This window comes from Dromaius novaehollandiae, chromosome 5 (genome assembly GCF_036370855.1).
Source record: "Dromaius novaehollandiae isolate bDroNov1 chromosome 5, bDroNov1.hap1, whole genome shotgun sequence".
Lineage (NCBI taxonomy): Eukaryota > Metazoa > Chordata > Aves > Casuariiformes > Dromaiidae > Dromaius > Dromaius novaehollandiae.
The window spans coordinates 69568626-69585787 of NC_088102.1; the positions used below are offsets into that span (position 1 = coordinate 69568626).

Consider the following 17162-nt stretch of genomic DNA (forward strand, 5'->3'; position numbering starts at 1 on the left):
AGCATATGCTATTAGAAACCTCTCCTGAGCCGCTTTCCGCCTTGTGGCACAGCCCAAAGGCTTCCTCTTGGCTCCAGCCAACAACCAGATGTAGCTGTGACCACATTTTGGGCTCCCTGCTGCCTGGGCCTTGCCTTAATGGCTTGCTGACACCTACTTTCTGCTTTCTCTCTTGTACAGTCTGTGGCTGTCTTCAGTCCCGGGTTCCTTCTTCCCTCAGCACTGCCTTTCTCTTTGATGCCGTCAAGGGTCTTCAAAACCCTTCAAATAAGGCAGAGGGAGAGAGAGCCTAGCTAGCAGTTGCACTAGGAGTCAATACCAGCCAGTAATGAGAAAGTGAGTTAAGTACAGGATGTTACAGTCAGTTGTGCCATGGTGTCAGGTACAATATATGTCTGATAGTGCACTGCTAGAAGTATCTTTCATGCAGCTTCTTAGCTGTGAGGAATTAATGTATGTTTTAACTTGTGCTTCAGGGATTCCCATGGCTTCAGAGAGGCAGGATTTCTGGCTGCGCACGCTATCCATTTTTCATGATGAAGCTGCAGTAAAATGATGCCAGCGGGACAGCTGTATGAGTTTGAACATGACGGGAGCATCCTGATGGGTCGTGAGTAATGTTGTATCTATGGTAGTAACCTTCAGTGGATGTATAGAGCCAATCATTTTTAGCTGTTTATATGCATTCAGTTCTTTACAGTAACACAAAATGCAACTAATTAGATGCTCTGTCCTATGACCAGTTCCTTAATTTGGTGCACATTGCTACAACTGTGGTGTTACGTGCTCTTTGTCTCAGCCCCGAGTTCCTTGCTAGGAGAATCTGTACTCCTGCAGCGTGCGCTGCCTCAGTTCCACACAGCAATGGCGCATATTCCAGTACTAAAATTTTGCATACGGTGTAAGTCCCAAGCAATGTACTTCCTTGTCACCTCATTGTCTTTAATGAAATAGCCCTAAAGGACCAGCATGGTCTTTTTCTTTTCATAATGTGATCTTTTTATTAGTAATTTATTCAGCCCAGCAGATGCCAGCATGCAAACTATGCAAAGAACAAATCTCTTCCTCCAAGTGTAAATATTTACGGAACATATTCAGTGGTATTTAGTACTCTGCAAACATATTGTCAACAGTTCTATCCAGACTCTTCCCTAATTGCAGCCTGAGAGTTGGCAGAGGCCTGTCCTCTGTGAAAAGGAGATTATAAAAAAAAGATAATGGGCTAAATAGGCTCTTGGTTTAATTTGACTGGAGTTATATCAGAGGTGAATCTGGCCCATAGTAAGTTACAGTAACTTGTAACTATTTCACACAGAGTTGGGGGGATGGATTCTCATGCTTCTAGGGAGACAGGAGGAGAACAGCTTTCTCCCCAGCTCTCCCCCATCAGGGTGGGGGCCCGTCTTGCCACGTAAGTAAAAAGGCCATTACAACACAGGACAGGGAGGTTCATCCTTCCACGTGTTTTAAGAGACTTTATCCCATCTTTTCTTAGATGTAACAGGAGGTATGTGACTCTTCCTTGCATTGCATCCACGGGCGAGGTTTATTTGAATAGCCCAGAAGAGCAAATATTCTGTCTCCTAATCACCATCAGTTCTTAAAACAGAAATGTGGTGTTTCTTAAACACATACCTGCCTTTTGGTCTCTAGCTCAGGCAGTGCAAAATCCCTGAATGGGTTAATGTCTGGGACATAGCTTAACTTTATTGGAGCCATTTCTGTTTAAACCAATATCCTAAAATCTCCTTTACTGCACCTCCAGCCCAATCCCCTTTGATGGCATTTCATTACATCCCATAATCTCTGCTCTCTTGACAATTTGGAATAAATATAAACCAACCGAAAGATCAACAGTGGCTTAGCCCTCATTTATATTCTATGAAAACCTGCTATTGCCAGCATGTCTTAGCACCCCAGCTTTTCACAGGAGGCATGTAGAGTTGCAAAGATCTTTAAACACATTTCAAAATAACGTCCTTTGGGATACTCAGAGAGGAATAGCATGAAGGACAGACGTTCCCTGTGCATCACAGGGGAGAGGTGAGCAAGGGTGCTTTCGTGCCATTACATTCTCTTTGTTTGCTTGATCACCACTCTTCCGCAGTACCTGTATTTTCCCCAGACTTCAATTTCACACCTGGGCTTTTCCATACACATTTTCATTTTTTTCCCCAAGACTTTTTTCCCCAGGAATGTGCCTGTTCCTCACTACCCCGACCCTTAGGGCCATCTGCCCTCCTGCTTGCTTATATTATTTGCTCCGTTGTTGTGCTTGGTCCTGTCAGATAATCTGTCCTACTGCACACAATCCTTCCGCCCCTTTCAACTGTCTCTTCTAATTCTCTTGAACGGTGGAGCTTCTCCCTTCCTCCCCCCTTCTCTGGGAAGGAGGGGGGCCATATTCCAGTAGGATGTCACTATCTTATGTGAATGATGGAATGATATATTGATATGATATATACAGACACGCTTTAAATTGAGATCTTAATATGTAGTGCTAGCCAGCTCTCCATTTTGTCTACTTTCAATTAACTGTTGTTGCAGGGTATCAACTCTGCCTCCTCCTCATTGCTCATTTCTAAAAGCAAATTTCTATGTTCTAAAATTACATAGGAATGTGTGAATGATTTCAGCATCACTTTCATCTATGACCAGACTAGCAGTAGCAGCTGAAATCCTTGTGTGATTTGAGATAGCAAGGGCTCCTTCTTCACCTGTTTGATGTCACCGTCGCTATATAAAGCATCTCACAATATGGACTGTGCCTGTGCACGCAAAGGTTTTCGCCACACCTTGAAGATTCATCCCTGGGCCATCTGCAAATAACCCACCAGAGCTGAATTCAGGAGATAACGTGCTTGATCTAAAATGGGCATCTAGGGCTTAAAGTCCTGGGTCTTAAAGTCCTTAAGTCCCATGCGTTCTGGCATTTCATGGAGTCAGCCCCCTGCTTCAGAGTCCTGCTCAGACAACATACATGTATGCATATATCTATGTATATAGGTGTGCATATATAATTATATATATCTGTATATACATATATATATATATATATATATACACACTGCAATGCATGAAAGCTTCCAAGCTCCACTGCTGCTAGTGTTTTCCCTGATTATCCACCAATGCAGCTGTAGCGAGGTGGTGTGCAAACTTTTGGCAGAAACAGAGGCAGCATAAAGTAAATTCACTAAAAACGGCAAAATAGCCAATAAGGAGCTGATTCATACTATTTGTTTTGATATTTAATGCAGCGGCACCCTCCATTTAAACAGTGCCGCTGCCATGGATCGCGTCTACCAAACCAGAGGTTTGTGTTAGTTTAAGGATTATGTGAGAGAAGCTATGTCCAGCCTAGAGTGGAATACTTGGTAGTTTGTGCTTGCCTGGCACCTCTAGCAGCGGTGGTCCCTGGCAGCAAGGGGCCGTTACCCCGTGCGCTCTTCTGATTACAGGAGCTTAAGGAGAGGGAAGAGCCCTCCTCCGACTACCCCTTTTTGCCATCCGAGGGTTGGCCAGCGGATCCTAGACTGAGTGGTGCGAAACACAGGGGTTTGCTCTCTAGCACCCGTCTCGGGTCGTTTAGGCACAGGAATAGGGAACTGCAAATAGAGGCTCTCGGTAGGGTCTGAAGGGATGTGAGACTGTCCGCATTCTGCAGAGAAAGCAAGCGGTAACTGCACAGCGGGGCGACGACGCTCTCCCGCCGCCGCGACCGTTAGCCGGGCCGACGCGACCGTTGGTGACGTGCTCCAACGGCTCCTGGCAGGGGGTGGGGCTGGCTCGGCCCAAGCCCCGCCCCCGCGGCGCGCGCCACTTCCGCCGGCCGCCCTCCCCCTTCGCCCCGCCGCGTCGGTAGTTCCGGGGCGCCGAGCGCCGCTGTGCGCGCGGGGACGCCCCGCCCCCGGCGCGGCGGCAGGGGGCGGGGCTCGGAGGGCGGGGAGGAGGCGGCAGAGGGCGTGGCCTGGGCGTGGCCGGCGGCGGGCGGGCCAACCGGCGGCGGCGGGGGGCGTGTCCGGGGGCGGGGCGCGGCCGTGGCATGTGGCGGGGCGCTGCGCGGCCGCTCTCCTCCCCGCGGGCCGCGCCGGGCGTGCGGCCGCCGCCGCCGGGGTAAGCGCCTGTCCCGCTCCGCCCGGTGGGGGCCGCCCTCGGCGGGGCTCCCCCGCGTCGTGCGCGCGCGGGCGGCGGCGGCGGCGGGGCGGGCGGGCCCGGGGAAGTTTTGAGCGGGGGGAGGCGGCGGGTTCCCCCCCGCCGAGCGGCGCTGCCGGTGACCCCGGCGCCCTGCCCGCGGTGCAATGCGACGCGCGTAGGTGGCTGCGTTCCCGCGGAGCCCCCTGGCCGCGCTGCCCGGGATGTGGCCGCCCTAGCCCCTGTTTTTAAGGCCCCGCGGACTCGGGCGGTGGGACGGGCTCTAGGAGGCCGAGTGCGGGACCGTCGTTGCACGCTGGGGGTCTTAAGTTGCACGTGGAGATAATCCTTTTTCAGGGGGAGCTCTGCGTTGGTGATACCTCATACACCTCAGCTCAGCTTCGCTTTGCTCCCCGCTGTTGCTGTGCCAGGTACCTGCTGGTTTTACAGTGAATCTCGCTCCTTTTGCTCCCTCATAGGCCACCTCCAAACGACAGTGTCTGTAACACATCATTCTGGCAAAAGACTTTGCATATATCTAAAAAAACCTCTTGTATCTAAACAACTCCTGTAGTGACTGCGGTATTAAGATTACCTTTGTAAACAGCATCCCACTTTGCGTGGTGTCGTACGGATGTTTTTCATCCTATCGCACCCAAAGTGAAGGTTTTTGGTAGGTTTAATTGTACCCTTGGCATGCTAACACGGGCGTGCAGCTGGATTCTGGTAAACACCGTCCCCCGATCAAGCTCTCCAGCACAGCGCCTCGTGGGGAGCATCATGTAGTTCCTGTTCTGGTGGATTCAGCGAGTCCTTTAACATCTGGCTTTGCTTTCTCCCAAACTTTCTCTTCTAGGATCGGCAAAGAAAAACCCTCTCTCAGGAGCCGTTCAAGTAAGGTGCCTTGATGTCCCGCGTGTTCGTCGAATGAGTCCCTGCCAGGCTTGGCCATGCAAGAGCGTTCCTGCTTCCTGATAAAGTGAGTTAACTGACTGCTTGCTGGAGGAACCAACCCCTCCTCCCCATAGAAATACTAACTCCCCACCTTGATTGAAGTGGCTGCCTTGCTGAGAGAGGTGAACTCAGGGACATTGAGTATTCAGTGTCCCTTCGACTCTAGAGGGTTTTGTGGCTGTTCAGCAGCTTTGAAAATTAGGCTATAAGGTGCATGTTGGTCACCTCGTGTGCATCTCTCACAAGTGCATGTATTTCTGCTCTAATCATACTTCATCCACTCTAATCATCCACCGCTCCATATGTTAATGCGGTCCATTACATGGCAGCAGCTGTTTTAGAAGTGATCTGTCCATTTTTATGAGATTTTATGTATATAGTAGATTAATGCATTTGCCATGCATGTCTGCTGCTTGGCTCTAGTTTAAAAAATACATTTTATAAATATACACACAAATGCATGCACGCACCCCTTTTGTATTTTTCTGGGGGAAATTTCAGGCTGCATGCCTCTTAACACGTTGGTGCAGACATCTTCATTTTTTATTTTGATTGTAAATTCCCTGCTGGACTTATAAAACCATCTGCCAGAAAACAGACTTTGCATCTGGTTATCTGCTATTGAAATTCTAATTGGGACTTCCATGCAACCTGCAGCCTCTGCCTTCTAAATTAAGTCTCCTGGCACAGACTTTTCGAAGGTGATGGAAGTAATTGGCAGATGAAATTTCAAGCTTCAGTGATGAAAAACATCCATGCTGAAGGCCTGATAATGCATTTGTAATCTCTGGCTGCGTAACCTGGATTATAGGGCATGTGCCCTTTTAAATGTAGTAACTGACTTTCTCAGGAGTATGGGAGTGACTAAATTTTCAAGGGAAACTGTTGCAGGTACACTTAGGAATGGAGATGTTTGTGTTTTAAGCAGTGTATGGTAGATATGTCCAAGACTTTGCCTGAAGAAATTGGGAAGACTTGATTTGTTAGTTTTTCCTTGCTTCTTTTTATTTTTACAAAGGCACAGATAAAACTTTTCTCCGTGAAGCTTTCAGCATACAACTTTGCTGACGTCCTCGCTCACTCTTACACCAAATAAGACCATAGTGTTCAACTGAGCACGTTCTGTATAGCGTCATCCACACTCGAAACAGTTTTATATATTGAAAGCTCTATAAAGCAGATGCAGCAAGGATTTGTGCCGCTGTGTTTACAGTGATATATCATGGGAGAGGTGGACATGAGAGGAATGAACCTGTTACCCCACTGTGCACTCGCAAGCCAGAGGAGCAGGTGTATTCATCTGCTGCTTCATCCTGGTTGACATGCACGAGCTGGGCTTGGAGCAGCGCTGTGGTTATTGTTCAGAGCGGTCACACGGGTGGACGGTTGTCTTGCACATGTATTTTCTCACAGGTCTCATCTCCCTACGGTCCTTCTACATTGCCTGCATGGGTGTGGTGAACAGCCACGCTCGACTCCTGCTCTGACATGTTCCTAAATTGGAGGCCTGCTTCCGTAGCTGGACCCGGACGTGAGCATGTTCAGATACTGCTTGCGTCTGTTTTAGGTTTATCCTTCCCCTTTAGTTGTTATATTTGATACAAACTTCGAATAGCCAGAGCAATTACGCACTGGGAAAGCTGGAGGAAAAAGTGGTCAATTCGCCAGTGCTTGCGTGCAAATCCTCAGCTGCTGTAAATTGTTACAGCTCCCTTGCAGAGCAATGACAATCTACACCAGCTGAGTGTTTGCCCTTTCAAGTGTTTAAATCAAGATCAGATGCCTTTCTGAAAGAGATGTTCATCCCTATTAACACGCAGTTGGTGCAGAATTCATTTATGTGGTAGGTGAGATACCCCCCCACACACATACACACACACTGAGGAGTTGAGTAATTGCTGGATGAAACTCCATGGCTTGTGCTGCACAAGAAGCCAAGCTAGATGATCTGCATGGCTTTTTTTTTTTTTTTTTTCCTCCTACCCTTAAAAATCTGTGACTCTAAACCATAAAAATGGGCTCAATGAGAGGTAATTCTGTAGGAGAAAAGTGGTTCACAACAGTACGGACAGTCAGGAAAAAGCTGCAATACTCTGCAGGCTGAGCCTTGCGGTTGCTTTCTCGTGTGGGGCCTGGGAAGGGGCAGCGGCTCGGCAGCTGAAGAACCGGGAAGGCAGCATGCCCGCTGCATGTGCTGTTGCCGGATGCCATCTGTGTGCTCTAGCTCAGTGTGTTTGCTTACCTTCCTGGCTCCCAGTCCATCCCGCAGGTGTAACCCTTTGTCATACCCACCCTGTCAATAATACAGGTTTTGCATCTAGAATAACCCCCAAAGGACTGTTGACCTTGTTGGCTGAGAAGCCAACAAAACCTCTGAAGTAAACTGCTGTATTCCTGTAGCCCTTTTTCTTTGGAGCGTATGGAGTTTGCAAGCCCTTAAAATGCATTCATTCCTTGTGTGAATTTTGCTCCCTTGGGCTGAAGTTACTGTTCCCTTTCTGTGAATCAGACTCGCAGGAATCGGTGGAGCTTGTAAAGCTTGCGAGTTTGACTGCTAGGGTGTAAGGACGTTGCTGGCTCTGCAGGGACGATAGCAAGGCCAAAATTGAATGCAAGTAGAAGCTAGCTGTGTCCTTTGGAGACATCAGTCCTGGTTCCTGTAGCTTTTGACTGCTGACGATCCAAGAAGGTTGCTATGCAGGTAAGACCGCAAAGCGCCTGTGATAAGTTGCCCTTTCTTGGATGAAATGCTGCGTCTTTATCCGGTGTGGTGCAGAGGCCTCCTCTCATAAGGACAGTCTGCATCAAAGGAAGGGTCCCAGGGTGGCTTTTTCTTGCTGAGAGTTGTGAATTTATGAGCCGTGGTTTTGGCTGTGTCGCCAGCTTTCTGTGTGGCCTTTAGCCAGTCCGAATATGATTCCCCAATGAATTTGCTGCGACTTGAAGTTTCTGCATCTCTGCTTGCGATCTCTTCAGTGCTGCTGTTTGGTGGCGTGGTGGGCTGGATCAGAACAACTTCAAAATACACCCTTCTTTTTTTCCTTCCTCATGTTCCTGTGAACAATTAATCCAGGCCCTGTCAGCATAAGCAGGTGACAAGAGCTGCAAAAGTGGGTTTTAATGCTCAGTGAAACTGTTTTCACCTCCCTGGTATGTAGAGAGGAGCTAGCGCTTAACTGCTCGCTGTTGTGCTGCCTGGCTTCCTCGTTGCTTCAGTTCTTCAGGCTTATTCTTAGAAGCCGTGCACTTAGCTGGTGGCATTGCTTTGTTGCTATTGCAATTATCACTGAAATGAGATTTCCTCTAGTCATTTTTGGATGCAAATCAACGCAGCTGCCAAAAATTCTGGCTGTCTTCTGTCACCTTTGCTGGCGTTGTTTTTCTTCTGGCTGTGCCTCAAAGATGAGATGATGCGTTTCAGTGCTCAGAGCCGGGGGTGTTGCTGCGCTGGCACCGAGCAGATGCTGTGCGCTGTCATCTGATGGGATGGGATTGAAATGTGCTGCCGTGCCATAGCTCCTACCACCCTGGCGATGCCGGCGTTGCCATGGCGGGAGAGCTGCTCTCTGAACGCGCTTTGCATAATGGGCTGTGCGTGGAATAAAGACAGTATGTGAGACTGGCTTTTCCATCGTGTCCTTTCCCCTCGGTTCAAATGAAAACTTATTGAGCGCTTGAAAAGCACATTAGGCGCTTTCTTCTCTATTCATTGCTCTGGTAGGACAATGTGGTATGAAGGAAGGAACGGGGCAGAGCGCCAGAAGTATGGATTCTCAGCTCGGTTCTCCTGCTGAAGTGCCAAGCAAGCCAGGTTGGGACACTTCCACTTGGTCTTTTTGGCAAAGTCTATATTTAACTTTTCCTCCGTAGATTGCCTGCCTCTGTACTATCCTAGCAGGCAAGCAGCTGAGGAGGTTGTTTAATGAAGTGTGGGAACTGCTCTACGCTGCTGTGCTAGCTGACTCTGAAGGGCGCTCTCCTGTCTGGCCTAAGGAGTTGGCAGTAGCTTTTTGGGTAATTTGCAGCAGAAAAAAAAGAGGTGTGAGGCAGAGTTTGAGGAGCAGTGACAGAAAATGCAGTTTTTATACTGTTGGATTTGAGGTCTTTGCCACTCAGTGTCACTGTCAGAGGGAAGATGGAGAAGAGCCTGCCTCTCCTCTGCCGGAGACGTGGGCAGTTTGCAGCCCGCTGGACCATGCCTGATACGGGGGCAGGACCTGTAGTCCAGTGGCACACCTCATCACAGCTGCCTGAGGAACCGGCTGGGGTTTGGATCTGATCCTCCATTTGGAAAGGAAGTTAGATTTAGGCAACCAGCGCTAGTCGTAGCGGTGAGCCCGGTGTATCTCTGTGCCTTAATGCGGCTCCTGCCTTTGAGGAGTCCTAGCTGAGCCTGTGTCCTGTAAAGGACACCCGAGCTGTGCTCTGCCCTTAGATGTGGCTAAGGAGGACTGTGTTACTTACCCTGGCTTGCTGCTGCTCATCGCTGACTTTAAACTCTTTTTGCATCTGCCTTCCTTCAATTCTGTAGCTGGCCAACCCTCACAGCTGCTTCCTTCGTTCCCGAGCTGTAGAGAGAGGGAAGGGGAGGTTACCTGTGCTAAAGGACCTCTTTCCCCCGCCCCCTTCCTCTCTTGAGACATTCAACAAGCCCTTTTTGCAACCATCATGTTGGGCAACGCTTCTGCAGGAGTCCAGCAAAGCACTCCAGCACGTATGCGCTGAAAGAGGGGTGCACTGGTTTTAAGTCTGCTTTGGAGTAGGGGGGGGAATGAGGGAGAAAAACGTCATTTGGTGAAATGGATGAATGTTTTCATTGAATCTTGCGTATACGTTTAGGGTGGTTTTATGTTTGTTTAGCTTGGGGAGAATTTGCACCACTTTAAATCTGGGTTTAAATTCACTTAAGCTGAACCAATACAACTTTTGTGTGGAGACTAGGCTGAAATCTCATTAATTTTAATAGGATTAAGCATGTTCTTTTTGCTGAGTCTTCTCCTCTATCTTTCTTTGTGTGGCTTCTCTGTATTAGAAAGCAGGGTAAACCTTTCCTCTCCTCCACCTCTTTGTGAAAATGCTTTGACAGTCTCAGAGCAGCAGCTTTCTGGTTGTATACAATAATATTTTACACTTTTTTTCCCCCACTGTGCTTTCAGCTGTAGCCCTTCTGTGTCCAGGCTTATATTGGCTTTTGTTTCCCCTAAAGGCTCAATAACTCCTCCTGCCAGCAAGAAAACAGTTACAAGCGTTTGCTGAATTTCCACCCTCAGAATGATTTTTTTGTTTTTTATTTTGCTCCATCTGGGCTGATTTGAAACCGCTGTGGAACAAGTCCAATAGTAAAGGGAAATCTTATAGAAGTCAACAGGAACTGGGTGTGTGCAGGTGGGTGAGGGCAGAATTTGTCCCTGTTGAGGAACAAGACCTTTATTCATGAATGGGCAAGAAAGCCCCTGGTAGGGGTGTTACTGCCTGCAAACTGGTTGAAGGGAAATAAATATTGGGGGTCCGGTTGATCCGTTGATTGGCGAGCAGGCTACTTCATGCATTTTTCGCTGCCTCTGTCCTCTCTGTTTCCTGACTTCTCCTTTTATGTTATCCCCCTGATGCTCTTCACCACTAATTTTTCTTTGTATGCATATAGGATTTATGTTTAGTTTTGCAAATGCTCACTTCTTCCTTGGGAAAGAGAAATTCCACAGCAGTTTTTTCTGTGGATGTCCCTGAGGTGGATTTAATGACATTCTTGATAAATACATGCTTTTGTGTGATAAGTAGACTGTCTTGTTTCACTAAAGCTGCGTTTCGAGAGGCATCATCCTAGTTTCCAGCTCTGACCAGTTCCTCCTATTAACTATGGGCAAATCGCTTGGTCGTCTTGTGCCTCCTCTTCCCCACTGTGAGATGAGGGAGGGTTGGTCTCGGTCTCACCTACGCCGTGTTGTTTTGGACTGGTGCCCTGTCTTGTTATGGACTGACCTGGGTTGCAAAGATTACACCGGGGTATCTGTGGCAGCAAATCTGCTTGGCGAAAATCATTTATACGGTCAGCGTATCTTTCTTGGTGGCACAGTTAAACCCCTTCCCTCTCTGACACAAGTTGTATTGGCAGTAGCATCTGGACCTAATTTCCCATGTCTAAGTAATAAGCGGAGCATGCAAAAATATTGTGGAAGTAAAACTCTCCCATTTTTACCTAGAGACTACCAGGAAATTGGCTCCCTTAAATGGGTTAGGAGTGGGAGTTTTTGATGGATGAGGGATGTCCTGTGGTAAGCTGAAGTTCCCCATGTCAGTGCAAAGAGCATACCCATGTAATCCCTAGATCGTACCAGGGTCTTCTGGATGCTTGTCTGGTGGCTAATGTAATGGTAAACCATAAACATCGCTCTCAACACTTTTTTCCTCCTTCCTCAGCTGTGTTGATCCAGGGTTTTTCCTGCTGAGACCAGTTTTCTTTCAGGTTATCGCTTCCTCCTGTTTCTAAAACTGTTCATATCCTATTTGGTCCAGAAAGACATCCTTGTCAACGAGAATTTACAGTAACTTGTGTGGATCTTTGTGTGGGTTTCTGTCACTCCTTAACCTATAAAAAGCTTGATAAAGAAGAAATGTGCTTCTCTGTATTTTCCTTTTTAAAAAAAAAAGTATACCCAGCTTTCACTTTTTAATTGCTCTTGTTTGGATAGTATTTTGTATGTGAACATGTGGGAAAGTGCTGGGACTGTAGGCATGGCCAGCTGGTCCGAATGTGAAAACCTGATCAGCTTTGGAATGAGCAAACACGCTCTCTCCCCAAGCATTTCTTGGCCTTGATCCTTTATGTAAATGAATCCCGATTGTTATCTAGAGTATTGCGAAATGCACAAAAGCTATTTAATTTTTTTGGTCTCTTTTATAGCGGGGCTTTTGTGGGATAGGTCTCAGGAACTTCTTTGGTTTGAGGTAGACGTGATGTAGCTTCTTTGTAATGCTTGTTTAGGCTGATGTCAGACTGTTAAGCCTGATATATCCGCAGATGCTTTCCGTGCCTGGCAGTGTCTTTGCCTGCGGGAACAGCAGCTCCCGTGTTGTCTCAGTGCGGTACTGCTCTGCAGACGTCTTTCGGGAATAAAAGTTTAAATGCTGTGAGTCGAGACTACTTCTCATGTTATAGTGAGGTGCTGTATATGCCCTTGAACTTTGCAGCTCTTTCTGACCATGTGTTTTAAGCCCACGTGGCCACTGGTGCAGTCCCTATGAATTCTTCTTCATTTCTGCATTTGTTGAAGCTTCTATTTTTGGGTTGTGACTTGTGTTTTGGGAGGAGTTGATGTATTTTTTTTTTTGAATGCTGCTTTTATGAGGGAAGCCACAGTGACTGATGTGTGCACAGAGGAAGTGTGTTAGAAAAGGCAGATCTAAGTCCCTGAATTTTTACTTGCTGCTAAAACTAAAGCCTCAAATAAAGTTTCTTTACCACTACACAGGTGCGGGGGCAAGTCTCAGTATGGTGTATTTTATCTATTTGAAAATGTGCAGACAGCTTCTCTGATGTCTAATTATAAGTCATTGCTCTGGCCAAGCCACTCGATGTAAAACAAAGTTAGTTCACCTGTTGTGAAGTTAAAATCCCTACAGAACTGAGACAGTCAAGAACTGCAAACAGGCAAGAAAACTCTTGCAGGGTTGCTGTGTTGCTTCTGCACAGAGTAACAACTCAAATTACCGGCTGTGCAGGAAAGATACCTCTCCCCTCTGGGCTGGTGGCCTTGCAGGAGATGAGGTAGGTGCACTTATGATTGCTGCCACACATGCCACGAGTTCCCATTATTAGCAAGTCTCAGCACCACTCGGCACAGGAGCCAGCCTGCTGCAACTGCTTCAGTGTGTCCTTGCATGCTGTTGTGTTTAAAAGGGGTTATGCTTTCCCTTGCCTTGCCATCCAGCTGAAACCAGTCTGTTGCTAGGAGCTTGAAGCTGACCAGTAAGTTGTGCTTGGAGATCCCTGTAGGGAATCCCTGCAGTGCTGCATCTCTACAAGAGGTTTTGACTTTTGTTGCCTGAATTATATGTCCACACCATTGTTTCTGGGCCTTTATTGTAAATGTTGCAATGGACATTGAGTCAACATCCCGTAGGACTTCGTTATCAGTCAGCTTATTGTGCCATCCCAACAGACCTTAGGAGCAGGAGACTATCTGCAGGCCATAAAACCGAAGGTTTGTCTAGTCTAGTATTTGATCTTCAACAGTCATCACTAGTGGTGGCTGGAGACCTCATCCCCAGGCATTTGGTATCGTGGGGCCCTTTGGAATTCAGTTAAAATCAAATATCCTCTTGCTGTTCCATTTCTTTAGAGATCTTGTCTGTGTGTGTGTGTAATAGCAGAGGCTCCAGCACAAGTCTCTGGAGCTTCACTGGTAGCCACTTGTCACTGTGAAAACTGACTGTTTCTGATCTTTGTCTCCTGTTCTTTTAACTTGTCATCAATCCATGCGAAAACCTTTCTTTGTATCCAGCGGTATCTTGGTTTGCATTAGAGCTTTGAAATGGTCCCTCACCAAAAACATGTATAGAAATCCAAGTGTTAGCACGTCATTCATGGTTTCCCCATGAATGGCTTCAAAGGCTTCTTTGGGTCTGAAAGACAATTTCTTGCTACAAAAGCTGTGACGGTTCTTGAAGCCATGAAGCAAGACAATAATCAGCACCAACAGTTATATATTTTTCTCATTAGCTGATTACTGTGTTTTTCAGGGGGTGGCCTACAATTCATATTTTCCTTGTGGATATGGCAGGGTCTGTGTGCTCTGACCGCTGTGACCATCCCTGAGACACCAGACTTGGCTAAACTAGACACACGGTAAGGCTGGAGTGCATCGCTGACCTTGGCTGGAGTACACCTGCCTAGCGAGGACGTTCCAGGCAGCGGAGCCAGCAGGGCAGCTTGTCACGACTGATTACTGCCGAATTGTTAACAGGGTGGAGCGCTGACCCACAGCCGACGGCGACTGTATGGGCCAGCGGGTGATTCATGCATGTTGGCAGTGTCCGCTCTTGCCGTACCCTGATCCTGCGCTGGTATCTCGCATCAGTGAGCCCAGGCTTTGCAAGGCGAAGGGAAGGCAAGTGCCGCTGCACGTCACCTTTGCACATTGCTGCTTCAGCGAGATGCCCGGGCTAAGTGATAAAGAGACCGGTTCCAAATCTGGTCCAGAGATTCAGTCACTGGATGCAGAACAAGAAAGCAGCAGCATCTGCATGTCCATGTAGTCTTGCTTCAGGTGGCATTTATCACCAGGGTGTGTTCACAGAAAAAGTGTTGACTTATTTTTTTCAAAAGGAACAAATTCCTGCACGGCTAAGTTACTTGCACATCGACGCGAAAACGAAGTGTACTGAACCTGCCAGCAGTTATGTGACTTCATTTTATGCAGTTCGCAGGTTGCATCGGTTCTGCTAGGTTACTCTCATGTACTGAGTTAAACATCTGCTTCGTGTGTGTGAAGACCCGGCACCTGAGGTGATACGCTGATGTGGAAAGAGCTGATAATGTTCTGGGGCGCTTGCTGCTGGGGTTTTAAAGGAGCATGTGGCCTGAATGGAGCCTTAACACATACTGCTTTTGCTACCAGCTGACTTCAAAAGCAAAAGCATAGAAGTTGGGTTGTCTAGCACTGATTTTATTTTCTGTTTAGCAGACAGCTTTTGACCCTGGTATATTTATAGATTCCCACTGTGTCTCTTCTGTTAGTTGCAAAGGGGACAGGAGTTTCCAGGCTTCAGAAATCTCATAACATCTGGAAGCTGGATTTGTGGGTTTTTTTGATTGCTGCTTTGGAAGTTGGCCCTTGAAAATTGTAACTGTGTCCACAGATGTGTGTAAGACGCTTAGCACATAATGTTTTTAAGTATATACCCCATTGCACTCAGGCATGCATGTTTATGGTTGCACCTGAGCAAGATGCAATGAAATCTGTTCAGTGACCGCACAGCTGTAACAGAAGAGGATTTCATACGCTGATGACCCTTTCTCATAGGAGATGTCTGGAAGAAAGGGAGAATTTTAGAATTAAATACAAACAGAAAATACTAACTTTTCTTTTTCTTTGCCTCTGCCTTGCTGCTGGAAGGTTTGGCACTATTAGCAAGTTCTTCCTTTCTCTGTGGTAGGTTCTCCAGTTGGTCTTTGACCTCTCTGCAACCAGAAACAGATGTCATACAAACTGTTGTGGAGTGGGCAAGTTGTCCCCTGGGAACTGACTGGAAACTGCAGACCCTTGTGCTAAATGAGCTCTTAGGTTATTGTATGTCTTGGGACAAATTCATTTATTTGCAAAACCAAATAGAAAGCAGTTAGATTACACCTGCGGAGATTCCTTCTGGATTTAAAATATATGGTCTAAAATTGAGATTCTTTAGGTATATACCACAGCGCATTCAAGCGTTCACATTTACAGTTGCTACTGTGCAAGATGCAATGAATTTCATCCAATGAACATACAGCAATAGCTGGGTGGATTTCATATGCTGATGATTCATCTTCATAAAGGATGAAGGAAGGAGCAAATCTGTAAATAAAATACATGCTCAAATTTATCTTAGTGTTTTCTGTAAGGTGATGTGCAAGAGGTGGTGGAGAGCCCCCAGGCCATTTTATTGCACTTGTGTGTATATTTTCTTACCTGTCCTGTCCCCTTGCTAACAAGGTTAAGATAAAGAGAGTGAGTGAGCAAAGAAGGAGAATTAGGTGTAAATAGCTTGATTTAGTTTTTTGCAAACTAAAGTACAAACCCTCTCATTAGACAAAAATAAAGATTTTTGCACAAATATTATAAGAAGTCTTAACCTGGCCATTTCTATCACTGTATTTCAGACCCTGTAAATGACCTCTGCCACAGCAGCTCGGAGCAGGTTCGTAATGCCAGTTTGAAGCTGACAGTTTCATTTCCTTGTGCCTCTATATTAAAACACTGCATACCACTAATTCGTCCTTAGTACATCTGGCTGCTTCACTGCTGCTTGAAGACGTTAGCGCCTGAAGGACTGAAGGTGAGTGCTTGCAAAAGGACGCGTGCTCCCTTCTGACCCGTGTGCTCCAGAGGCACAGGGTGCAGTTAGGGATTTGTCTTCAGGGATTCGGTTCACTTTTTCCTCTCATCTTCTGGAAGGTTAATGCAAGAGAAAAGTGAAGGATTCCTGTTGTGCAGCACCTCTGAAAAGCAACGGCTGAAGTGGTGGACAAATAGTTGAAGTGGTTACAAATTGTTTGATGTTGTAGACATTAATATGTGGTAAGAGAGAGCTTTCCCTCTTGGCCCATCAGTGCTGGAGGATTTCATAAGCAATAATATTCCACCCATAATTGCTCTTCAGGCGCCTGTCACAGTGAGTAACCTGGTGTGAACATCTCATCCTCACTGCAGGGCACTTTTTCTGCTCTGTTCTCTGCTTGGGCAGATGTACCTGATAATGCAATTGAAACGAAAGTGCTTTCCTGTGAAGTGGCTCAAATGCCCAAAAAACTGAGCGCTGAGGGAGAAGTTGGATTTTGTTGGGAATCTGATGGAGGTAGAAGTGCTGCTTTCTAGGGCAGAGGAAGCCTTTCGTTTCTCCACGCTTTCAAATGAAGCTTGTTTGAAAAAAGCTCATTCCAGCGAAGATCCTTCCATTGAATGCTGGAAGTACGAGTCGCTTGACTGCTCGGTTTCATCCACCCTCTCAGGAAAATGAGTGAGTTTAAAGTGTGAGATGTTACAATAGCTTTGTTATACCCTCCTTTGGATGTTGTGCACCTTAATGCTAGGTGCAGCTGCCAGGGGAGATGGTGTCTCCTGCCTGGTCCCTGCCGCGAGGGAGGCAGGGAGGGGGACAGAACAACACTGTCACTTTGTCTCAAATCTGAGACATTTCTCTTCCAGCCGTGTTCTGCAGTTGCAGTTTCCCTGCGGTACAAAAAAAGCATCTTTGTTCTATGTTGATGAAATCCACTGAGCTCTATTTGTCTTGGTGACTGTTGTTTGAAGATCAGACTCCTTCAGATGGGTCATAGCTTTTAAAAAATGGCTCTCTCTTCACGGGCGAGGAGGAAACAG

At 47.0% G+C, this 17162-nt stretch overlaps 1 protein-coding gene across 10 annotated transcripts in view; it reads left to right on the forward strand.

The window, feature by feature from the left end:
- Positions 1–508: 508 nt before the first annotated feature.
- Positions 509–17162, forward strand: part of C5H11orf24 (chromosome 5 C11orf24 homolog) — a 37259-nt gene continuing 20605 nt past the window's right edge. For 2 of the 10 annotated variants that reach the window (XM_064513223.1, XM_064513231.1), the window contains exons 1-3: positions 4021–4113; positions 4988–5110; positions 15944–16119. The gene's annotated coding sequence lies outside the window, so the exon portion shown is untranslated. Of the gene's footprint in view, positions 611–4020; positions 4114–4317; positions 4563–4987; positions 5111–13824; positions 13931–15943; positions 16120–17162 lie in introns of those variants that run through there. The other 8 variants (XM_064513225.1, XM_064513226.1, XM_064513229.1 and 5 more) reach the window with 8 other exon arrangements.